Source organism: Colobus angolensis, unplaced genomic scaffold, assembly GCF_000951035.1.
Source record: "Colobus angolensis palliatus isolate OR3802 unplaced genomic scaffold, Cang.pa_1.0 Scaffold278, whole genome shotgun sequence".
NCBI classification, from domain to species: Eukaryota; Metazoa; Chordata; class Mammalia; order Primates; family Cercopithecidae; genus Colobus; species Colobus angolensis.
The window spans coordinates 4,084,470-4,091,501 of NW_012116021.1; positions in this window are offsets into that span (position 1 = coordinate 4,084,470).

A 7,032-nucleotide genomic window follows, 5' to 3' on the forward strand; every position below is an offset into this window, starting at 1 on the left:
GTATACTTTCTATCTATAATAATAAAACTTTCCTTTTCAAACCTATACTGTCATCAGTAAATTCTTCCCAGTCTGTGAGTTGATCACTTTCTGATGCGGGGGCTCTGACACCTCACCCAGCACTAAGTAATCAGTACTTCATTCTGTTCTAAAATGATACCCAAAAACAGTATATTTCAAATCAACCATCATAAGTTATTCATATTAAAAAAGATTTTTTGTCCTTCTGTGTCCATGCTCACAGTGTGTGTGTGTGTGTGTGTGTGTGTGTATATATGAAGATTCTGAAAAGATATGCATAAAACACTGTGAAAGATACATGAATGAGAAATATTTAATATTCTTTAGATCTTTGGTGATCAGCATATTCTCAGTCTCCTCAATAAACATTGATAACACATATTTGCCTTCAAAGAAATAATAAAGGCTTAACAGAATTCAAAAGACACTTGCTTGAATTTCCTCTGAGGAAGAGTCACTATCAATAAATACGGGTTTTTGTTCAGTTCTTGCTGCCTCCTCTTAAGGTCAGGTTTAATTCTTCCCCAAGAGGGGAACTAAAAACAAAGCTTAGTCACACTGCAAACAGAAGATTCCAGAGTCAAACTCTGCTTCAAAGGTGAGCCTGCTGTGCTCCATCACAGAGGCCCTGACACACACTCCAGGGATTGGATTTGATCAGGTTGTGGTTGCCGTGGTGTCTGACCCCAGGCAAATGAATTCTATATGCATATGAGCTTCAGCCTTATTAAAAATGTTGAAAAGCCAAATCCCAGATCCCAGCACTCCCTGCAGCAACTTCTCCCTTGCAGGACACAGCAGGCAGGCCAATCCTCAATGGTTACTGCTGCCAGTTTTCTTCTGGTAGGGGCAGGAGTAGGGAGGGCATATCTCATTGTTTAGGACAGCAGAATTACTACTGGCTGCATCCTCTCAGTCAGTGATAACTGGAAGAGATCAACTGTGTAAGAGGGCCTTTGATAAGACCTTTAGGTGATCAAGGCTCCCTAAACATAACTTCTGTATTCACATTCACATTTATTCACACTCTGTAGAGTATCATTATTATGATAATAAAATATCATAATATTTTATTAATGAAGATATAATGCATAATTTTAAAATTCTCTTTATGAACTTTATTCCTAAATCCACAGGTAATTTTCTAACTGTGCAATTAAACATAAGCATTACTCACACCTTTATGTAAGTTTATATTTAGGATAATGAAGAATAGTGTCAGCATATATGTAAGTTATTAGTAGTCCTTTCCATGTAAATGCACACATATACAAAGCAGTTACTTTTTCAGAGACAGGTTGGTGTCTAAAAGACAACTTTGGGTTCATAGTGAGTCGTTGGAGCCTGGGGAAGAACTAGAAGCTTCCTACTGTGCTATGATTCTTGCTTTGTGATCTTTATCCTAACAGTCCCCACCTCTGGATGTAACAGCCCAGCCGCTGCTGTGTGATTACTACATGGGTTCTCGTGGCAGCATCTTCCCTGTCTTGGTCACTTTCTGTGGTTGTCTGTGGGTACTCTGACTTTAATCAAAACTTATTTCTTCTGTCTTCTGAGTTTCTCTGAATTGCTGTACTTTTAAAGAAAATATATACTAAAAGGTACACACCCTCACTGCTCTAAACTGAATGACAACTGAACATTTCCTTCAGCAAACCCAGTGCCACTTGACCTTTATGCCTTTGCTTACGCTGTTCCTTCTTCCACGAAAGCCCTCCTCCCACTTGCTGCCTATAGAATTAGACCCACTTTCCCAAACCCTAACCAAAACAAACCCCTCCATGAAGCCTTTTTAACACCCCCAAGCAACCAAATATAATCTTCTCTTTCTCCAAGCACTGAAATCATGCTGCCACATGTGAGCTCCGATTCCAGCTACCTTGCTGCACAATTGCTTAGTACAGCATATCCTTGTAGCACTCTGAGAGGAGGCCAAGGAGCATAGAAGTCAAAGGAAAAAGAGACAGCAACCCAACTTAGTTTGAATCCCTGATCCTCACTTCCTTTCTGATTTTAGATAAATTATTCATCCTCTCTGTGCCTCAGTTTCCTCATCTGTAGAAGGAAGCTAAAAGCAATACCTGCTCATAAGCTCATAATGGGCGTAAACTAAGACCATGCCTGCAGCGTGCTCAGTGAAGCAGAATAATTTAGCAGTAAGAAGAGAAGCCTCAGTTGCAAATCTGATGACTTCTAGTCCTAGCTCTTTAAACGTACGGAGGAATGAACTCTGACCCTTTTACTTGCTCAGATTCCTTGTTACAGGGTCTGGGGTTATGCTTCACAAACCCTTAAAGCTCATTAAACAGGTTTTTTTTGACTCAGTATATTGTGGCTTACTTTTCAATCAGACACTAGTATGGCATCACATGACAAATAACAGACCCCACTTAACTTAGGCATTCCTTTCTATTGACTCTAAGTTTTTAAATGAAGCTTAACTCTTTCAACCAATTGCCAAATAAATAAATCCTAAACCTCCCTATGACTTATAAGCTCCCACTTCGATATGTCCTGCCTTTTCAGACCAAACTATTGTATATCTCCTATGAATTTATTTATGATTTTACCTGCAATTCTTACCTACCTGAAATGTATTAAACCAAACTGTAACCCGATTGCTTTAGGTGCACTTTCTCAGGACCTCTTAAGACTGTATTCCTGGGCTACTGTCACTTACATTGGCTCAGAATAAAACACTTTATGTATGTTCACGGAATTTGGTTTTTCTGCCATAATTACTCTCTGTGTGACCTTGGACATGTTACCGGACTGTTCTCTGCCCTAATTTTCTCATCTTACAAGGTATATGATAAAAATAGCAACTACCTTATAGGTTTATATTGACAGTAAATATAACACATGCAAACATAAGAACACATAGTAAGTTCTAATAAATATTACAATTTATTATAAGAGCCACTCCGAGCTAGGTAAACTAATGGCAATACTTAAATAACGTTACTTGCTATCATTCAGTTATGAATGTTTATTGGGTGTCCGTAGTACCCCATCCAGATAACTTCGAATTACAGACTAGGAGAGAAAGAGAGACAGAATGAGAAAGTAAGCAAGAGAGAGGGGGATTTATTATTCTTTCCTCTTCTCCTTTCTGACTCCGTTTTTTAGAGCATTATCTCTCAGACGAGAATGTTCTTGCCTGTGAAGCTGAATCTGAATTCATGGTTCTATTCAGCGCAGGGGCATGCCGACAGGCAGCATGCCTGTGTGTCTAAATAGACACTGAACGTCACCAAAGCCCTTGTCACAGTGAAAACAGTGGAATGTGGAACATATGGCTAGGTATTCTTAATCATTTTCTTCCTGCTTCATCCTCACAGTCTGTCTAGAACTCTGAGCTTCTTGTCTCACCACTGTTCTGAATTTGCTAATTATTCCTTTCAATCTACTTTGAATGCAGTTCCTGGATTTCAAACCTAGTCTCCGGTCTGTGCAACTTAAATAACCAAGTGATGACAGAGGAAGCCTTCCAAGAGAAAACAGTTCCTGGACTCCTTGAACCTTCATTTCTCTGACCCTTTGTTTATTTTATGTTTAAAAGGAGTGGTGTCCAAATAGCTCAATCAGGTAAGGTGGCTCGTGCCTTTAATCCCAGTGTTTTGGGAGGCTGAGGCAGGAGGATTGCTTGAGACCAGGAGTTCAAGACCAGCCTGGGAAACATAACGAGACCTATCTCTATAAAAAAATAAAAGTAAAAAATAGCTGGGCATCGTGGCACACACCTGTATTTCCAGCTACTCGGGAGTTCAAGCTTATAGTAAACTATTACCACACCACTGCACTCCAGCCTGGGCAGAGACAGTGACACCCTGTCTCTAAATAAATTAATACATAAAAATAAAACAATAAAAGGAGTTCTGTGTGTATTTGCACACTTGAAATCTAATGATTTTACCTTCACTCCTGTTTTACTCTTATCTTTGGCCAGCATTCTATCTTCTGACTCCATCACACTCCAGCCTGCTTCCAATCTCCAAATTCTGGGGCATTTGCACAAATAATACTTCCAGTTCTGAGGAAGTACTAGCCAGAGCAATCAAACAAGAGAAAGAAATAAAAAGCATCCAAAAAGGAAAAGAAGAAGTCAAATTATCTCTCTTCATAGACAACATGATTCTATATCTTTTCCATTATATACAAAAGTTAACTCAAGATGAATTAAAGATTTAAGTGCAAGACCTTGAATTATAAAATCTTATAAGAAAACTTGGACATCGGCCTTGGCAAAAAATTTATGACTGAGTCCTCCAAAGCAATTGCAACAAAAACAAAAACTGACAAGTGGGACCTAATTAAACTAAAGAGCTTCTGCACAGCAAAAGAAAATATCAAAAGAGTCAACAGACAACCTAGAGAATGGGAGAAAGTATTTGCAAACTATGCATCCAACAAAGGTCTAATATCCAGAATCTATAAGGAACTTAATCAATCTAACAAGCAAAAAACAACCCCATTAAAAAATGGGCAAAAGACACTAACAGACGCTTCTCAAAAGAAGATATACAAGTGGCCAACAAACATGAAAAAATGTTCCACATCACTAATCATCAGAGAAATGCAAATCAAAACCATAATGAAATACCTTCTCACACCAGTCAGAATAACTATAATTTTAAATGTCAAAACACAACAGATGCTGATGAGGCTGTGGAGAAATGCGAATACTTATACACTGTTGGTGGGAATGTAAATTAGTTCAGCCACTGTGTAAAGTAGTTTGGAGATTTCTCAAATAACTTAAAACAGAACTACTGTGTGACCCAGCAATTCCATTGCTGGGTACATATCCAAAAGAAAATAAATCATTCTAAAATGATCAGTCTAAAAGACACAAGCACTTGCACATTCACTGTAGCACGATTCACAATAGAAAAGATATGGAATCAACTTAAGTGCCCATCAGCAGTGGACTGGATAAAGGAAATGTACATATATACACCATTGAATACCACACAGCCATAAAAGATGAAATCATGTCCTTTGTAGCAACATAGATGCAACTGGAGGCCATAATCTTAAGCAAATTAACACAGGAACAGAAAACCAAATATTGCATGTTCTCACTTATAAGTGGGAACTAAACATTGGGTACGTATAGATATAAATATGGCAATAATAGACACTGGGGAGAGGGGTAGGGAGGGGGCAAGGGTTTAAAAACTTAATATTAGGTACTATGCTAAGTAGGTATATACCTGCTAATATTAGGTACCAGTACCTTGGTGGCAGGAGCAATTGTACCCCAAACTTCAGCATCACTCAATATACTCAAGTAACAATCCCGCATATGTGCCCCCTGAATCCAACATAAAAGTTGAAATTATTTTTTAATTCTAATTCTCATATCTAAAAATATTTATTTTCCTCTTAGATAAAATAATAGCTAATCATATTTATATTCCCCAACTAATAACACCATGGTGTTTTTAAAAAAAATTCAAAATACTGTAACTTTTAAACTTTAGGAACTACAAAGGCTAGGGCTTTAAAGATTATATAGACCAGTAAATGTATTTCCCTGACCCAGGCATGTTCAAATACCATTAATGTTGTATGGTAACTTAGATAACTAAGTCATTCTTTTGATTTTTCAGCTAAGGAAACCAAGACTCAGAGAGTGAACCTGAGAAACTAAGCCTTTGTAACCAAGCAATGGTTCTCAATAATGGGTGATTTTGATCTACAAGGGGACAACCGGCAATGTCGAGATATATTTTTGGTTGTCATAACTGTAGAAGTGTTACCTGTATCTAGTGGGTAAAGGCCAGGGATGCAGCTAAATATCCTACAATGTCAGCCTATACTACCAAGAATTACCCAGCCCAAACTGTCAAAAGTGCTGAGGTTGAGAAACTTTCCAAGCCAGAGAGATCACCCTTGCTTCAGTAATACTTTTAGGATCTCATGCTTGTCATATATCCATAATTGTTACATAAGATCCTCATAATCAAAAGTAAACTCATTTCCCATGTCCTTGTTGAAGACAGGGGTTTGGCTTGTTTCATTTCACCACCTTCCTTGGTAATTTATTTTGTATTTCCTGACCGAGACTACAAATGATCTCATTTTTGTACCTATGTTGAGCCAGCAATGAAGTAGCTATATCAGAGAGATTGAGGGGAGAGGAAGATTTGATTTCTAGGTAACATTTGGGGGTTGCTCATGATAGCTGTACTCAACCCATTCATGGGTGACTGAAGAGTGCCCAAGGAGTGTTATGACACACAAATTGATTTGTTATGGAAACTGACAGTGGGTACCAGTGGTAAATGAGATTTCAAATGAATGATAAAATGATGATCCAATTTGGAAGTCAACATAATGGTTTTTGCAATGGCCTCTTTTAGGATATCATTTCATAAGCACTAAACAAAATAAACAACCCATCCTTTGAATTCCTTTCTATGATAATTTATCTGAATGAGAAAACATTTAAGAAATGTTGCCACCAGATCTTGTCATTAGCCAATGGGGGAGGAGGGGAAAGTAAGAAGGGACCTATCAAAATCAAGAAATGACAAATGTTGAGAAAAATATTTAAGATGAAAGTGGTCATTTTATTCCTATTTTTCCTTCCTTTCTTTTGCCTCTCCACTAAGCTTAAATGTCCTGTATATTGTTGAACTAAAAAGCCCAAGTGGAAATACAACTTCTCACATTGACTATGAGCAAGGAGTCAAGACCACCCAGGCTTTAATTTGTTGAATAATATTTTATAACATCAAGTACCATAATTTTTTTTCCAACACTTTGACTTAGTAATTACCCTTTTGGAATTCTCACCTACTAATTCAAATTATTGGAGTGAGTAAAGGAAAGTTTACATATGAAGATCTTATTTCTAGGGCTGCACAATACAGCAAAAATTTGGATGCAACCAAAATGTCTAACAGTTGTAAGTAAATTTTACTGTAGTTAATGTAATATTGGAACAAAATACAAATATTAGAAGCATGAAGTCTTCAAAGCAAAGTGGAAAATTCTTATTAT